Raw genomic sequence first — 20,332 nt, 5'->3', positions numbered from 1 at the left:
GCAGCTTAGGGGCAATGCAACATACCCCCCTGGGCTTAATGAAACTGTGTCCATTTCTAGTTATCTTAAGTTAAAAGTTGAATTTCATATGTAAAACATATTTTTGCTTATTTAACATTGAGGTTTTTAAGTTAAATTAATATATTGAAGATGGTTTAATAGGCTATTTAATGTTATGTATTTATGAAAATGTGATCAGTTTTGTACAGGTTTTAAATGTCTTATAATCTAGGTTTGCACAATAGAGTCTTGACTGATTTGAATGCTGCTATTAGGGATGTGTACAGAAAATGAAGTTTCCCCTGCTGCAAGTTTTTATAGAGGATCTATTATTATTATTATTATTATTATTTTTATTTTTTATAAATAACATTAATATATACCTTTAAAATAATTGATTAATTATTCAATTATTGTAAGTCATGTGACAAAGGTGTATATTTAAACAAGTGGTTTAGTGTGTTTTTTGTATTCTGAAGGAGTCATTGCTGACAGCTGATGAAAGCACTAAATAAAGGTTTTCTGGTTTCCTTCTGTGAGTCGTATTGCTCTTCCTTACACTATTTATTCACTGATACTGACCAGTATGCTGCCTTGGTGACTAATCCTTCTAGATACCACTTCAGGTATACATACCTGAGACCAAAGAGACCAGTCTGTAAAGTCAATACTCACACAAGGAATATCTGTACAGAATCCAAGCAAGATCAGAATAGTTTTGTAATCAGGGGGATCAGAATCATTTTCTAACCAGTGTATTTATCTAACTAATGGTGAACTGCTGCTGTTATAAATAATAGTTGGAGCTAAACTTTGTAACAATGCCTACAAGTGGCATGCACAACTGACATGGAACACAGTCATTAGTAACCTAGACATATATTCCAGTATCTGCAATAAATAAGTAATAATAACCTATCCAGTGCATTAATAAAATAAATAATCTTACAAGGAGAAATAATTTTGTAAAGTAATGCAATTTGCCCCCAGTAAACATTTCTAAAATGAGCTCCCATTCTTTTTTATTTTTACAAGATTGCAATGTTCCTTACCAACAACAAAATTGATTATAAGAATATATACAGCTACTACCTAGATAATCGGGCTTGTCCAACAAAGGTAATGTACTTTAATTGAATTAATTACTACAATAAACAAAGTTTCCTGCAGTAGTATTTCTGATTACTTCACCTACCTGCTGTCTGACTAGGAAACAAATTGTTTTCTCACAAAATGACTTCACAGTTGAATGGAACCCATTCTGTTCACCTACTCTACCCCCATGCCCACCCACCACACTGTATTGAGACTTTTACTCCCATTACTCCACCTACCAGCTCCATAAACCACTAGGATTACAATAACTTGCAATCGCCAGTCTACACGGCTTGATTGCCTAGTATATTGCATCATCACTCAGACTTTCCATCTCCCCCTTACCAACTCCACCTTATTGACTGTGATACTGTCTGCTGTAATTTACTTTAAATGCACATATAGACCTTATAAAACCACCACAGACAATTTCTCTTTTTCTACAATACAATAAATACCTTTTCACCCATAATATCCCCTTAAATCATATAATCAATTTATTTCATTTCCTCATCCCATAATGATCTTCATTAATTTAGGATCAATTTTTATTACCACCCTATTAGCCCATCTAACGTTCTACCACACACATCTACCCACCGATCCAGTATCACCCATCAATGCACAACTTCCCCCTGTCAGCACAACCATAATACAGCACATATATACAGAACTTTACCCAACAGTCTGTATATACTATTTCTCCTTTAAGTATGTAAAACCACAAGCTGCAGTACTAAATATTACCACAAAACTCAAACCAAAAACAAAATCGCTAAACTCATTACACCTCCTACTTACAAAACTAAGCTTAGTGAAGATATATATCCCGATCCAGCACTCACTAATCTAGGTCAAACCATAGATTATCACAATACACTCAACCGACCCAAACCTGTCACCTATGATTCCAATCCCCCACCACTAGAAGGTCAAACTTGCTCTTCATAAATATGAACCTGAGAATTATTTTAAATAAGATACAATAAATTCCATGGTTTTCTCACACAATACTCTCCTAGTATAACTGTTATTACAGAGACTTGGTTCAAGCTAGATATACAAGACAGAAAAACTAAACATGGAGGAGGAATAGAAATTACAAAAACAATACTGAAATCAATATTTATACACACACTCCTCCCACCTTCAGTAATGCTGAAATAATTCTTGGTTAACTTAAAATCAACCTCTGAAAATTCTATAACCACTGTTGGAATCTAAATTCCTGCAGGCAATAAAACTAAAACAGAGGAAGAAATATTTCACTGGATATCACAGACCACACAACAAGAAGCCATCATACTGAGAGATGTTAATATTGACTGTCAAACCTGTAACTCTGACATCCCCACTTACTCCCTAAATCTTTATGGCTTCACCCAGCTAATCCAAACTGCCACAATACAAGATAGAAAAATAAACAGACACTCAGTCCTACACTGGATCTTAACCAATAAAAACTCAGTCATAAACCAAAAAGGCCGTCTCCAAAACAGCATTAACAATCATCTCCCAACATACATACATACATACATACATACATACATACATACATACATACATACTAAGACAGTGTCTCACCATAAATAGGACAATATAACATATAGCCAAATACAGATCTTATCAAACAACTTTAACAAAGACTCCTTTATCACTTCCCCCATCTCTGCAAGTGGAATTTGCTCAAAACTCTACCCCTTAAAGACACCATTTCTCACATCAAAAGACTTTACTTAGTATGTTAAATGAAATGGCATCAGCCATAATAAAGATTTCAATAAATCCCTACACCCTGGCTAACAAGTGAAACCAGACAGTTATTAAAAGATACGGATAAAGCATGGAAACAATTGTACACAAGTAGAACTCAAGAAGTTTTCCAAAACTTTAGGCATCTTTGTAACATCTCAAGAAATTAAATAAAATAGACAAGCAATGGTACTACACTAAGACTGAAACACCAAAATAACCCTAAGTTATTTTGGTCCTCTATAAAAAAAATAAATATAACTTATCAGCCCAGGTCAATCCCCTACCCCTACACCAATAATCACAAACAACAAAAACAGCATAGCAATGAAATTCAACTCCTATTTCACCAGCCCTATCATACCACCTCTCAAGCAAAATAGACAACCCCCTCAAAAAAACATGCTATTGGGAGTAGAAAGGTTGCATGGTCTGTGCAACTTGGAAAACACATAGGGAGGCTTAAACTGATAATTACTTGTTATAGCTATTTATTTGATTTGTTTCAGATATCTTATCAGTGTTGTCTAACTAAAATGTGTTTTTACATTAAGGATGTAGGACCAGTAGAAAGGTAGGCTGGTCTGTCTGAGGCTTGAAACATACAAGGGGGGTTTAAAGTGGTGATTGCTTTTTGTACCTTTACATTTTTGGCTGACCAAAGTGTGTTTTTACATGAGGAAGACTCTTACTGCATTTCTAGTGGCAGTAGAAAGGTAGTCTGGTATGTCCAAGTTGGGGAACACATGGGGAGGCTTAAAGTGAGATTGTTTCATCAGTCAGCGGGCTTTTTAGTTGGTTTAGTCACTTTTCTCTGAGTCTATAAATTTGGTGAGTTTGTTCAGCACTTGGCTAAGTTCCACAAAGCTGAAATGCTTGGCATCCACGCATATGTTCTCACGGTGTTTGGCTTGCATCTGGTGCCATCCAGGCCAAGATACATACTTTAAATTGATATATTGCACTTGTCTACACTATTTCTGAAGACTGTTACTGTATTTTGAAATTATTTTATTGCATTTTCTGCATTTAATTACTGTAAAGTATATTTGATTTTCCTTGGTCTAGCTGACATTACTGTGCTTTCAAACTGCCTCACAGTTTGTATTCCAAATTGCTGGCTTGTCTGCCTTCAAATCACATTGTAATTATTTGTTGTAGCTAGTTGTTTGATTTGTTTCTGGTACCTTTTCACTTTTGGATAATTAAAGTGTATTTTTATGTTATGCTACACTAAAAAGCAAACTTCACAAACCTCAAAGACCTCCTAAGTCTATAAACAGCAATGCCTATCCTTAGCAATTTCTAAAGTACTCAGTGGAAGCAACACCAAACACCACACATATGCTCACACCCAGTGCAGCCCCAAGAGCAAAGATCATAAGGCAAGCAAACCCATTACTCAGATCTTGTGTCATATGGGGACTCTACTGTGTAACACACAAATGTCCCACTCACCAGACTGAACAAGGACAAGATAATGGTTAGTTGCTTAGCTGGAGCCTGGACCCACTAAGTAATGCACACACTCAAGTCACTATACCACAATACCAGTATAATTCTGTCATTGTCCAGTTGGGCATTAATGACCTGAGACGTACCTCTCTGGACTATATGAAGAGAGACATTATTGATTTCTTTGAATAAATGTCTCAGACAGGTATGTGTCTTGCACTGAGCAGCATTTTACCTTCACCAAGAATGATGCCACAGTATGAACAAAAGGTGGTTGAGTCAATAATTGGTTGTGGTTCTGGTGCCTTTACAGGGAGATTCAATAACTGTTAGCGTGAGATGACATGATTAACAAACCATGTTGCTTTGCAAAGGATGGTCTGCACCAGTCCTCCCTAGCCGTCTTACTATTATCTAAAATTGCATCCACCCCCCTTAGAGCTATTCTAGGCAATGACAAATTGACAAACCTACCAAAATAGTAAAAAAAAAAAAAGGTAAAAAAACATGAAGGTGTTACTGATTAATGGTAGGCGCTTAAACAAGAAACTTCACATCATACAAGTTTTCCTCATTCTGAAGAATATAGGCATCTGTGCTGTTACTGAAACATTGTTTAAATCCACAGAAAGTACTCTGGCAGTGCAAGGTTCAGTGCCTTCCACACATGTAGACCATCAGCTGCACAGACAGAGACAAACGGTAGAGGAGTCTTGATCTAGTTTAACAACATGTATACATCTGTGTTGGTTAAACGGGACAGTGCCCTGGAGTTTATCCACATGCAAACTACCATAGACAAAGACCCATATCATATTCTACTTAGCTATAGGTCACTCCTTAAGTCCCACGAATCTCATAGCTCATATCTAGACCTACTGGAGACACTCACCATTAAAGCAAATACATTACTCAGGGAGACTTTAACTACCCCTCTATAGATTGGGAAACACATGCTGCCTCAAACTTGCAGTCACAATGATTCTTGTACTTTATTAACACAGATACCATTGACCAGATAGTACACACACACAGCAGAGGTTCAAACATACTGGACCTGGTACTCACCAATATGGGAGAGTGCTGCATGCACCCCCATATCACATCTTCACTGGCAAAGTCTGACCACAAAGCTGTCTACTTTAAAATAAAAAATAACTTGGTAACCCCAGCAAACCATGTAGCAAGAACTATTCAAAGCAAACTATATCCTATTCAGTAATAGCTTGTCAGCATTCAATGCACCCCTTAACCCTGAGTTCACAGCAACCTATGTAGTGTTGTTCACAGAGACCTTGTAAAACCATGTAAATGGCTGTAAACAGGCTGCTGTACCTACTAAAAGTAAACTCAAAACAAACTCTGAAAATAAACTACACTGGTAGAATCCTAACCTTAATAGGCTATAACAATAGGAAAAAAGTCATGGCTAAAATCAGAACGATATAGTGAGGCACTTAAAAGCAACCTTGCTAAATCTTAAAGACCTTCTAGACATTTGCCCTACAAAAAGAAACCTTAGCAACTGCAAATTACCAGAATAACACCTACCACAACACAACACATACAGCCACACCCTTTGGAGCCCCAACTACAAAGCCCATAAGGCAAGCCAGCACACTACCCAATAATTTAATCATAGGAGACTCCATTGTAAGATATACAGATGTCCCGCTCATCAGACTGATTAAGGAGGAAAATCATGGTCAGTTGTCTATCAGGGGTCAAGATCTGCCAAATCACCCATGCACTCAAGTCATTAGACCTCAAGTACCAGTATGATTCAGTCACAGTCCATGTGGGTGTAAATTACTTGAGATGTACTATCCTGGACTATATGAAGAGAGACAATATGGAGCTCTCGGACTATGTGTCCTAGGCTTGTATGTATCTAGCATTGAGCAACATTCTACCTTCACCAATGATGATGATGCTACAATATGAACAAAAATGATTACCTTCAATAATTGGCTTAGTTTGTGGTGTCATTCCAAGGGGATACAATATTTGTCAGTATGGGAGGATGTGGTCAACAGATCACATTGCTTTGCCAAGAATCATCTGTACCTGTTCCCTCTAGGCTTTCAAATATTTTTAAGCATTGTCCTCCCACATAATGCCTTTTTAGTCAATGCCAAACTAACAAACCTTCTGACATAGCAAAACCAACCCAAGGGAATCTAAAGGTGCTACTGCTCAATGCCAGGAGCCTAAGCAAGAAACTCCACTCCCTACAGGCTCTCCTAACCCTGGATAATGTGGACACCTGTGTAGTTACTGAGACATGGTTTAAAGCCATGGAGAACACCACAGTAGTGCCGGGTTACAATACCTTCCGCACATTCAGGCCAGCTACTGCACAGGCAAGGACTATATGTGGAGGTATCTCAATCTATATGATCAACAATCTCACCTCAAGACTAATCAAGCAGGATGATTCACTCGAGCTTCTCCATGTCTGATTTACACAGGCAAAGTCCCATATCATATCCTTGCAAGCTAAAGGTCACTCTTTATGACCAATGTAACTCATAACTCATACTTGGACTTACTGAAGGCCCTCACTATTCAACCCTATACCATATTCATAGGTGAGTTTGACTACCCTAGTATAAATTGGGATACTTAGACGACCCCAAACTTACAAGCCCAGAGTTTCCAGGACTTTGAAAACACAAAACATCTTGGAACAGATCGTTTATACTCTCACAAGGGATACAAACATACTTGACCTGGCACTCACAAACAAAGGAAATGCTGTACCCCACCCCCACCCCTGTGTAGTGTTTTCTTTTGTAGGTCAGACCACAATGCTGTTTCCTTCACAATAAAAATCAGTTCTATGACCCAGCTAACCATGTAGCACTTAGGATCTATTCTAAGGCAAAATTCCTACTACTAAGTGACAACCTGTTAAAATTGCAAGCCCCTCTAAACATTGATAACACAGCTGCCTATGTAGACTTGTTCACAGAAACCATGTACGGTCATGTCAATAAATGCATGGAGACAGCTGTGCCTACCAGAAATAAGCTTAGACCTAACTCAAGAAACAAACCTCCCTGCTGGAATCCAAAAATAAACAAGTTGTACAACAAAATAATAAAGTCATAGCCAAGATTAGGAAGTGCTACGCCCAGCATGCTAAAAACACTCTCATCAATCTAAATAAACATACAATTAAGAGGGCAAATTAAGTCTACTAAAGCCAACTTTTTGGTAGATAGCCTCCCAGGTAAAGGACAACCATAAGGCTTTTTTTTAGCTATGTTTGAAACCTCAAAGGCAGCACAAGCAGTGTACAGAACTAATTTTAGTGGAACCACCTACACAGAGCCAGAAGATATAGCAAAACTGGTGGCCAACAAATTTGGCTCCAATTTTTACCCCCTCTCTCCCCCACAAGCTGCCCCCCCCTAGGAAATACTTTTAAACAATCCCACCAACTATCACTATGAAGCAGGTCCTAGATGCGCTCTCTAACTCCAAAAAATACTGCATCAATGTGCCCCAATAACATCAAAGGATGTCTCCTAAATAGCCTGAAATATGACCTATCAGGGCCAAATAAGTCATTGTTTAAGCATAATCTCCATACAGGCTTTGTGCCATGCAAATGGAGAACTATAATGGTCATTCCTATGCACAAAGGTGAGTCATCAATGGACCCCGGGAACTACAGACTCATGAATGTTTCTAGTATCATATGCAAAGCCATGGAAAGAATCATCATGGAAATGACTAATAAGGACATAGAAAACCTTTTAACACTGGATCCAACCCAGTATGATTTTATCAAGGGCAGATCATGCCTACTCAACTGGTGAATATCTTTGAAAAGGTCACAAAGGCAAAGGATGAGAGCCCTGCTTTGACCTGGCTAAGGCTTTTAATATAATACCCCAAACGGGCATTGTAAATAAACTGATGGATATAGGCATAAACCCATATGTTATACACTGGACAGTCAGCTGGCTCTCAGACAGGACCCAGGAAGTTAATATAGGAGACCACTTCCACAAAGAGGCTGGTCACTAGTGGAGTCCCTCAGGGCTCTGTGCTGGGTCCACTCCTTGTTGGCATCTAGTTGCCCATAGCGACACCCCACTTCTGTAAATAAAATCTCTTTCAAAAATAAAAAACATTATTTTCCAAGATTAATTCTAACAATATACAAATAAGATTGACTGAATCTGCATTTAAATCACTTCTCACAGATAAAACATTCCTAACAGCTTCTATTCCATAAGCACTGGGAACAGAGGTAAAAAGATTTTTCATCTAAAGTCACTAATAGGCAATCAGAAAGATTGTCACAGGTCAACATAAAATCTCTCAGTTCACTTAAAAATGATTAGTGTCCTTTAGTAGAGTTGGTACTTGTGACAAAACTTGCTTTAATCTTCTCTCAACAAAAATCAGTAGGGGCTCTGGAGCCCAACCACACGAGCAACAGTAGGCCTCATTGGGGGTTTAAAAAATCTTTATGAATCTTAGACAGGCCTTTTATTATCGGTATAATAGGACGGTCAACACATAAAACCTGATAAACAGATTCATCTGTAAGTCTACACATTAATAAACCATACAAGGTATCTCAAATACATTCAACAATTTCTGAACAAATAAATTGTCCACCTTGACATAAGTCACATCTTCATTAAGCAGTAATCGCATAGCAGTACAATAACCTATCATATTCAAATGGACTATAGTCCCTCCTTTGTCCGCCGGTCTAATGCAGATATCCTGGTTGTACATCAATCCCTCCAATGCCTGTCTCTCAGATACAGTCAAATTATAAAATTTTCTCTTGTGGGGTAGAATTCAATAAACTGCATATATACTCTTCACAAGTATGCACAAATAAGTTTATATTAGGAGGTAGCTGAGGGTTGAACACACTCGGTTTCTTACAAACCATAGAAGGTCTAGTAGATTGCCAAATAACAGTTTCAAGGAAATATTATGAACTAACATACGCAGGACATGTAAAACATCACTTATTAGATTAATATAAATTTTAGTGCTATGTCATAAAACTGTTTTAGAACTTCTTCACCCGTACAGTATTATTGGTGAGATGGTCCATTTATAAAATTCTACACAAGCTAGGTAAACCCTTGTCTAATTATGATTAGACAAGATTACTGCATTCCATTGAAATTAAGTAGGACCAGTAATCCAAATTAAGTACATTGGCGTATGATTTGTCAGGAGCTCATTTTGTGACTTACAACTTGTCACTTGTCATGAACTTATTCCCTTAATCGACATACTGTATTTTAGATGTGTCACAGTGTGAGTGTGTCTATAGGAAGCCATCTCTTCAAAATATTGTTTCAGCAACACTCCGATTTATTTAGAACTTTTGTCTACTGAACTTTGCAGGTATGGAGTTGGTTATATTAAATAAGGGGATGTAGGTGGATGAAGCCCTTATGGGGTTGGGAGTTACATTCCACCGATAAAAAATCCAAAGATTGTTGAAATACCTTAAAATGCAACAGTCCAAATTAATTATTTTTTTCACAAAACACATTGCCTTAAACCTTCATATTATATAATAGGGGCTGCTCTCTTGCAGCGGTCCTAAGTATTTGGGGATTTTAATGGAATGAGATAACATATACAATGTAAACACACACACACACACACACACACACACACACACACACACACACACACACACACACACACACACACACACACACACACACACACACACACACACACACATACTTTATCTATCTCTCTCTCTCTGTCTATTTAGCTATAACTATATGTAGCAGAAGCACAGATACATACATGAGACAAGGAGGACTTCACTATTAGCCATCTTAGTTTATTTTTCTCAAGCCAAGGCCACAGCACCTCAGAGAGAGAATGCTCAGTGCCTGGCAATGTTTACCTGCCTTGTCCTTCTTTGGGATACACCAAACTTGGTATACCTGCAGCTCACTATTATGTGAACATTAAAACCTTGTTTCAATATGAAGTAAGCATTGAAACAAGAGCCACTACCAACTTGAGCTCTTATATGTGGGAAAATATGATGTATTTATTTTATTTTATTTTACATTTGTTAACCTGGAAAGTCTGACTGGATTTTGGTCCATTTTCACCGGAGGCCCAGGGAGAAAAGTTCCATAGATACATACAGGTAAATCCTTGTCTAATTATGATTAGACAAGATTACTGCATTCCATTGAAATGAAGTAGGGCCAGTAAACCAAATGAAGTACATAGGTGTATGATTTGCCAGGAGCTCATTTTGTGACTTACAACTTGTCACTTGTCATGAACTTATTCCCTTAATCAACATACTGTATTTTAGATGTGTGACGGTGTGGGTGTGTCTATAGGAGGCCATTTCTTCAAAAATATTGTTTCAGCAACACTCGCAACACTCCAATTTATTTAGAACTTTTGTCTACTGAACTATGCAGGTATGGAGTTGGTTATATTAAATAAGGGGGTGTAGGTGGATGAAGCCCCTACAGAGTGGGGTTAGGGGTTACATTCCACCTATAAAAAAATCCAAAGGTTGTTGAAATACCTTAAGGTGATCCAAACAAATGACTCTATCTATAAATAAATATCTTTATTTATCAAACAATAATTGGTGACTATCTCAACAAATTCTTCCAGGTTAAGTAGGCATGCTTAACAAAGCCAAATTAGGATGAGTCCAGTGTCTGTAGATTGCCAATGTCCATGTTTATCATTTCCATGGTAACTCATTCCATGTCTTTGCATAATAGGCTTGTTAGGCTGATGGGCTTGTAGTTCCCTAGGTTGGTTGATGGTCCACTGTTGTGGAGGGGCATGACTGCTGTCATCCATTCACCAGGGACATAGCCTGTTTCAAAGCTGTAGTTGAAGAGTGCCTCAAGTGGTCCTGATAGGTCATGGTTTAGGCTGTTCAGGATGCAACTGGGAATGCTGTCAGGACCCATGGAGTCAGTGTTCTTGGCTTTAATGAGTGCTGCCTGCAACTGATTCCTGCTAATAGTTGTGGGAAGCATGTTGGAGGGGATTTCACCTGGTGGAGCTGGGGGGTGGGGTGGAGGATGAAGTTTGAGCTGAATTTATCAGCCAGTAGGTTCACTATGTCACCCCCATTGGTGAAGGTGGTATCGTTCACCACCAGTTCATTACACTGCTGTGTGTTACCTTTAAGGTTCTGGACATAGCTAAAGAAGGCCTTGTGATTATCCTTAGCCTGTGAGGCTATCCTGACCTCATAGTTGGCCATGGACTTAATTAGACCTCTTAGTTTCTTGTTTAGTTGTATAAGAGAGCACTTGTCTTTAAGGGAGTTGCTCTTCCTGAGTTTCCTTCTTTTATAATATACCCTTTTTAGGTGAGTTGTTTTTTAGTGTTTGTTTCAGGTTTACTTCTGGTAGGTATAAGCAGCCTCTGTGTAGCCATTCACAAGTTTGTATAGGGACTCTGAATAATTCTGCATAGGTAGCTGTGGTCTTGGGGCAAGGGAGAGCCTTAAGCATTGACAAACTGACACAACAGGATGTAGTTTGCATTAGAATATCCAACAGTTACTGGTTTAGCCTAGTTTTTCAGGTTGATTTTTAATTCAAAGGCGACAACTTTATGATCTGACCTCACTAGTGAGGACATGACAGAGGGGAGGGCTGCAACAATGTCACATGCTTGTCAGCACCGGACCCTGTATGTTTGATTCTCTGGTTGGCAAGAGCACTGTCAGTTCCAGGGTATTTGTGTTAATAAATTCCAGGAAGCATTGTGCCTGTGAGTTTGAGGCAGTGTATTTTCCATATCTAAGGAGGGGTAGTTAAAGTAACCCATGAATAGGGTGTTTGGCTGAATGATGATCACCTCTAGTAGGTTTAGGGAACAGTCATGAGACTGTAGGGGCATAGATGGTGACCTGTATGTAGCCATGAGATGGTGAGGGACTTTATCTACAATGACTTGCACATGGATGAGCTCCATGGTGTCATCCTGTTTGACAAATTGGAGGTATGTTTGTTGCTAACTTGTATCAAGATATTTCCTTTGCCCCTGGAAGGTACAGTTGTTGATCTAAATCTGTGGAAGGCTATATAGCCTTGCACTGCTGGACTGCTTTCTATGGTTTTAAACCAATTCTTGGTTACGGCATAGATATCTACATTCTCAGAGAAGGGCTTGAAGGGTGTGTAGTTCTTTGTTTAGGCCCCTAGCATTGTGTACTGGGACAGCACTGGTTTTCCTACCTTTGATACATTGATGTATATGGTAATTTTTTTCTTTCCATAAAAGCAAGACTCACTGACAGGTTCAGACCATAAGATAATTTTTACTTCATTAAATGCATTATATAGAATAAGAGACCAGTGCACCTTGATAGCAGCTTTCTCCTTTTTAATATCTGTCAAAGGACAGGCAATAGTGACCAAATTAGGCCAAAACATTTTGTAATACCTAGCTAGTCTAAGAAAACCATTCATCTGTCGTTTACTAGATGATACAGGACAAATTTTATGACCTGTATTTTTTCTAGCTGTGGTCTTACTGCCCCTCTACCCCTCTTCCTATAACATATTATATATGTATATACTCGACTTCGCTATACCCAGTTTACTTCATGCCTCTCAGTCTCTTAGCACAAGAAATGTGGACAAAGCCAAAAATAATGGGGATATATAGGCCCAAAAATTGGAACAAATTTTAAATATTGCTCTTATAAACTTAGAAAGTTGTTAGAATAAAAGGAATTTTGTTGCCACAAACATTCTGAAAGGTATGAAGTCTGAAATTCAAATGTCTGCCATTATTTAGTAAATTCAATTCTCACTGATTTGCAAGAAAAACTAATTTTATGAGGAGCAAACCAAAAGTGTGATGCAAAAATGTGACCATGCTGCAAAAAAATAGGCAGTTGAGAGGCATGGTTTCCTTTCCTTAGCCTTTACAGTAAAGCCTGCCTGTTCTAATGCATTAAACAGCATGTACTTTTGCACATGAGAGTCCCAGGTCTCTGAATAACCACATCCTCCAGGTATGTTGTACCATATTGTGATTAGATGGAGCCTCATCCAGACCAGATGGTAACATCTATACTGAAATAGACCAGCCTGATTAATTAATAGCATTTTATGTTTCCTTTTTTTTATTTAAGCAGAAGAGGTATGTGGTATCTGTCAGTATTTCTTTGTCAGGTTTAGTGTTGTCAAGTATCTGGCTTTTCCTAGGTTCTTTATCAACTCATCAGTTCTGGGCATGAGATAGCGATCAAATGTTGATATGATGGTCAGTATCCTTAAGTCACTACTAAATCTATTACTGCCATCAGGTTTAGGATCTAGGATGATTAGGCTGTTCCATTGACTTTGTGTGCCTTCTATTATATACATACATTCTATTACTCCTAGCTTGAGCATATTTTGAACTTTTCTTACTGTTTTTGTGACTCTGGTACCCTGTAAGGTCTCACTCTTTCATTCTAAGTGTAGTTGCCATGTTATCTTCTGTCATTTTAGTTCTCCTAGGCATTTCTAAAAGCATGTCTTCATTTCTTAGGAGAAATTCTCTTACTTCTTTCTTTTGTATTTTTGACAAAAAGTCCTTTAGCTGTACTTCAGGTAGATTCTGGATTGGCTTTGTCCCTGCTCTAACCCTGACTAATACTTCTCTCCCCAATCATGCTCTTCCCATACTTTGCTAACCTTTTGTACATGGATGCTGACCTGAACTAACCAGTTATTTAACATCCCACTAGTATCTAACAAGTTTTCCTTCTTACTACTTCATAAGAATCTTTATATTAGCTTTCCTAAAAAAAAAAAAAAAATGCACTCTGTATACGTTTTTACAATGTTCTACTATTATCTTACTATTGTATAAATTGTATGTTATGTTGTAAGTTATGTTGTTGCCTATGCTTGGAGCTTTTCTCCCCGGGCCTCTACTGAAAATGGACATGTATCCAGTTAGACTAGCCCGGTCGACAAATGTAAAATAAATAAAAATAAATTCTCTGGTTTGGACTCTGCTCTATGAATTTCGGATTCCATGTTCACTGCAGAGCTTTCAACTTCTTTCTGTAGTTTCAGTACATTAATGTGATTGATTTGCTCCATATTTCTCTTTCCTTGCTGTCTAACCTTGTAGTCCATGGTGTTTATTCTTTCAATGAAATGGCCCTTGTCACTTGGCCAAAAATGTGTTTTCTGTGGAGGATATTAATATTTACTCTCGATCTTTTCACTATTATAAACTCTTTGTAGCACCTCCGGGGATTTCTGCATGTGTTCCTTTAGTGTGGGTATAACCAATTTTAGTCTGTCCTGCTAACTAACATAGTCTTTTACCACACTTTTAAATTATTTTCTTATCAAGTGTCCTCAGTAATGCCAAGTAGTCCTTAAAGATGACCGCTATACAGAAGTTTAGCCTGGATAAACGCAGCTAAAGCTTGTGGCACCTGTCTTACAGAAAACCATAACTTGGATGTCACAGTGGTGCAGCAGTAGCGTTGTCTCCTCACAGCAAGAGGTTCTCCAGTTAAATTCTTGGCTGGAGTGCCTTCTGTGTGGAGTCTGTATGTCTTCCCTACATTCCTGTGGATTTCCTCCGGGAGATCCGGTTTCCTCCCATGTTTCAAAGACATGCATCTGGAGTGTTTCTCCCTGGGCCTTCTTGGAAAATTGGCTTTGTTCCAAGTCGGACTTTCCCGGTAAACAGATGTTAAATAAATAGTCCTAGTTCTTACTGTTTGTGTCAATAACTTTCCTTACCATGGAATTTTGTGTCTTACTGGACCTTTCTACTAACCCATCAGTTTGCAGATGGAAGACTGACATCTGTTTGACTTTAAAACACTGACATAACTGATGCATTACACTTGACATAAATGAAGTTGCGTGGTCAGTTAGTGACTCTTTAGTGCTACCTGTTATAGAGAATAACAGAACCATATTCTGATGATACCATTAGCTTTGGGCAATGACACTGCTTTTGTAAACTTGATGCTATAGTTTAATACTACTTGTAAGTACTGATCTCATTGCTAGATCTTACTAGTGACACCACAACATACACAGCAGTATGTTTAAATATTGTTTTTATGGTAAGCATCATAATTAACAGACTCGTATATCCAGGAGACGGATACGTTTTCTGGCATTGTGGACAAGAAGCACAGATGCCGGAATTATTTAGAGGGATTATTAAATATTAATGTATTACACATGAAGGGAAATCTTACAGAAGAAGAAAAATAGCAATTGTTAAAGGGAGAATGGGGGGAGTATTTGGATAATATGCATGAGTTTAGAAAGGTTGCTATTAAAAAAGTGTCTTTGACAATAACCCCAAAGCACAAAAACTCCTAGTACAACAACTTAGGCAACATAAACTAGGAAGCTGTCTTGCCAAACTTAAAGGACCCTATAACTAAAAAAATAACCAGAGACCATGTAGAGGTATTAGAGATATATGGAAATTCTATGAAGATCTGTATAGAGCAGAGGAATGGGGGTCCCAAGGAAAAAAAACACCAATGGCATATTTAAGTCTTCCATAAATATTTCCAAAGTTAGATGAAGAAATTCAAGTTTTAATAGCTAATATGGGAGGAAAATTCCTAAAAATTGTGATGTATAGTCAATCAAAAGGCAAGTCTCATGGAACAGATGGTATTCCAGTAGATGTTTGGAAAATAGGAGGTGAAAAGTGATAAAGATCTAGAAGGTTGTGTTTAACAATATTTTAAAAGGAGGGACAGTACCAGCATCTTGGAAGAAAGGTATGGTGGATGTACTACTCAAAGAGGGCAAAGACGGTTTAAATCCAACTTCATCAAGATAAGTTTTATTTTGAACCATAATTATAAAGCATTTATATCTATACTAACTGACAAAATGGATACAGTGCTGCTGTAAGAGATGGATATGGATCAATGTAGTTTTGTAGAGGGGAAGCAAACATTTGATAACATTAAGAGAACAATGATGATCCAAAGGGAAGCAGAGTGCAAGATGACCTCATTATTGTTGGTGGGTCTAGATGCAGAGAAGGCATTTAATAGAGTTAGCAGAGATTTTATGAGTAGAGCAATGACAGCATTTGCATTTCCTGACAGAATAATGAGGGTACATAGGAAGATAACTGAAGGGTCAGATGCAAGAATGAAGGTGGGAGGGTTGCTGTCTGACAACTTGTGTTTCAACAGATAAACCAGGCAGGGTTGTCCTCTTTCACATTTGTTATTTGATTTATACTTAGAGACATTGGCAAAGAAAATGACGGACTCAAAAGTCAATGGTACAACTGGTATGTTTCTCAAGAAAAAATATTTTTATTTACAAATGATATTATTTTGTAGTTGATAAATCCTGAAACATATATTTTGGCGCTGTGGGACATTTTGAGGTAGCTTCAAGGTTTTTTTTCATGATGTAAAATAAATAAAGATAAAACAAATATGTAGCAGTAAACTATATTCCCACACATAAATTGGTTCCGTAATACCCATATTTATGGAGACATGATAAGATGAAGTAGTTAGATGTTTGGATTAAAAATAATTCTATTATAGCAGAGAATGATATGTAGAAAGAGAATAAACAAAAGATAATACAAACATTGAAAAACTGGAAGCTCTTTAATATGGATATGGAGATTAAGGTACAAGCAGTGAAATGTTTCTAGTCCCTTTAATATTATATTTAGGTCAGGCATATTTTTATTAACCAGAAGAGGAGTTGTAGACCATAAATCCTAAATAACTGAAGGAATTTGAATAAACTGCATGACCCAAAAGGGTATAAACTTGTAAAAAAGACCAAAATTAATACGGACTGCACCGATTGCTGTTTATTACAAAGCTCACAGCAAGCACCAAAATGCTAAGCGCTTTCAACATATATAAATCAATGGCTTCTTCAGTGTAAAAGGAGCATTACATCACAAACACTTTTGATAATTTCAAATTCAAATGTACCTATCATACACCTTAATCAATTAAATATGCTAATTAAACCAATACATTCCAAATATAAAAAGATGTATAAAAATGTTACCTAAAATTAATATTTAAATAAAATAAATCAATCAAATTAATTAATCTTGTAAAGCCAATCCATTACATTCATCTTGTAACTAAACATTATTTGTATAATTTTATCAAAGTATATACAGTACCTGCATAGAATAAATACCTCAAACAGTTCATGAAAATAATGTTTATATGATATCAAATAGCCATAGCTCTCTGTTTAAGTACTGACATAATTGAGATATGGTAATCGAGCCCCGGAAAAGATGTGGCATTAAAAATAACTTGCCATTTGTATTCTAGGGACTCAATTTTGACATTATCATTACCCCCTCTTTCACTCTCTAATACCCGATCAATCACAAAGAAGATGAACTTTTTAAAATGAATACATTTAGTAGATTGTACATACAGGGCATTGTGAGTATCTTTGTTTTTAATAGCCCTTAGATGTTCTGCAATCCTTTCTCTCAACCTACAAGTAGTTTTTCCTGCATAAAAGACTGAGCATGTTGTGCATGTTGCCAAATAGACCACCATTTTGGAATTGCAACAACATCTACCTGGGCAGGGGATTGTCCTATTGTACCCCCAAACTGTAACATAGGGTCTGTCATTAATGAATTTGCAGTATCTACATGCCCTGCATTTATACATAGGCGAGCATGTATGTTCTGCCTTGTGCTTTTCCAATAGGTTTTTGATATTTCTCCCTCTTGAAAATACTACACGTGGCATCTGACCTAACTCATTTTTTACTTCAGTGAGAAAGACAGGGGTACCTGGGAATGGGTTTTTTGGGAATGCAAAAGTATGATAGATTTTTAGAAATTCCCTACAGGGTACATTGTCAGAAATGTTGGAGGAAAAATTACTTTAAATGAAGAAATGATCCTTTTGAGCTGGGATATCAGAACTTAATTGCCTAGGTACAGTAAAGCCCTGCTAAGTTTAATGATGTTGTCTGACAAAAAAATACAAGAAAATGGAAATGCAAATCCGTCTGTAACAGAATTACTGAATGTTGTAATGGAGATAAAAGAATTGGAGGTGGGATCTTTAGAAAAGGGAAGAAGCAAACTACATAGAAATAAATGGAATCTGTGGGAACGACACTCATGGAATAATGTTCAGGAGGAGTAGTGATATTTCAGGTACGGCAGCACTTGAGTAAGCTTTGCATTGTTAAATTGAATAATAAATATAATGATAGAAATCATATTTGTACAATGCATGGACAATTTTTGTAATGGTTTGTTTTCTCTTTTATAATTGAATGTGTACTAATGCCCTATAAAATAAGTGATGTTAATAAAAATGTTTACAAGAAGCACCGTCATCTTTTTGTATTATGCCCGGCCATTGACATCTGGCTTCTACTTTTGACTTAGTCTTCTTCCATCCCCAGGTGGCCTCTTAAAGTGCCATGGTTTAGCTTCATTACCAGTGTCTGATAAGATTTTTGTACTAGTAACTGGTGTAGAATTTCTTCCCTATTTCTATATAAGAAGTCAACTTTCATTTTAAATAGAAGTATTTATTTTTTATTTTTATTTAACATTTGTTTACCATGAAAGTCCGACTTGGCACAAAGCCAATTTTCAGTGGAGGTTGAGGGAGAAATGCTCCAGACACATGTCTTTGTGACATAAAAAGAAATGGAGGCAATCTGTTCACTATGTTCCCCTACAGCAGTGTTTGTACTCTCCCTTGCTCTCCTTAAAAAGTACAGTTGTGTACACTTACCATAAATGTAGATGTTCGAGTGTATTCACTGTTGCAGTCATCACATTTGGGTTATCTGCTTGCAGGTAGCCCTCAGTTGGCCTGATTATCAAAGTCTTGGGTCCTGCGTCAACTGCTGTCTCATCTTCCATGATGTCAGGTAGTCAGGGGTATAAAGCATGCAGCCGATGCCATTACATCAGTTTTTCTTGCCCCAGATGTCAGGTGCCCCCATAATGGGAAGCAATTATATACCTCCAACAAAAAAGCAAATACACCATAAAGCTTTAAGCATAGTAAACAAGAACAGAGGTATAGTCAATAGAAGTCTGGGGGCTGGAGGGAGGGTAACCAGGACTGCAACAGTGAATACACTTGAACATCTACATTTATGGTAAGTATACACAACTGTACTATGTTCTTCGTGTTTCACTGCTGCAGTTATCACATTTGGGTAGATTCCCAAAGCTAAGGATGGGAGGAGGCAATTAGCATTTGGACCGGCTAAAAGGCCCTGCAAGACTGCAGTGGCAAAGCCAGCTCTGGATTTAGAAAAAAATGGCAAGTGGCAATGCTTGGTGAAGGTATGTACAGAACTCCAGGTAGCAGCTTCTAGGATATCTCTGGTAGGGACACCTCTGAGAAAGGCTGTAGAGGTAGATGCAGCTCTGGCTGAATGTGGTCTTATCCCCTGCGGGGTAGGTTTTCCATGGTGCTTATAGCAGAAATGAATGCAATGGCCTATCCACTTAGAAATGGTTTGCTTTGAAATGGCCTTCCCCTCTGCCCCTACAGCAAATTCCACCATCAGCTGTTCAGATTTTCTGAGAGGCTTAGTCCTGTCCAAGTAAAATCTAAGTTGTCTGTACACATCTAAGGAGTGCAGTATACGTTCCCCTTTGTTCTGTGGATTAGAAAAGAAGGTTGGCAAATGAATGGACTGATTAAGGGCCACACTAGATACCACCTTGGGCATAAAGGAGTGATTAGTCCTGAGGGACACTCTGTCTGCATAAAAGATGATGAAAGGCTCCACTGCCCTTCTTGCTGAAGTGAAGGTTAGAAGGAAGGCTGTTTTCCAAGAAAGGAATTTCAACTCTGCATTTGCGGCTGGCTCAAAGGGAGGAAGAGTGAGATTTTCCAATACAAAGTTAAGGTCCTAGGCTGGAGTAGGGGCTCTGATGGGTGGTCTTACGTTTTCGGCCCCTCTGAGGAATTGCTTCAGCAGTGGATGAGAGAAGAGGGGTGGTTTTGTGTTGTAATGAGTTGAAATGGCTGAGG

Source organism: Protopterus annectens, chromosome 1.part2, assembly GCF_019279795.1.
Source record: "Protopterus annectens isolate FY-2018-M chromosome 1.part2, PAN1.0, whole genome shotgun sequence".
Taxonomy (NCBI): Eukaryota; Metazoa; Chordata; order Ceratodontiformes; family Protopteridae; genus Protopterus; species Protopterus annectens.
The sequence above is the reverse complement of the archived record's forward strand: the minus strand, read 5'-3'. Positions refer to the sequence as shown.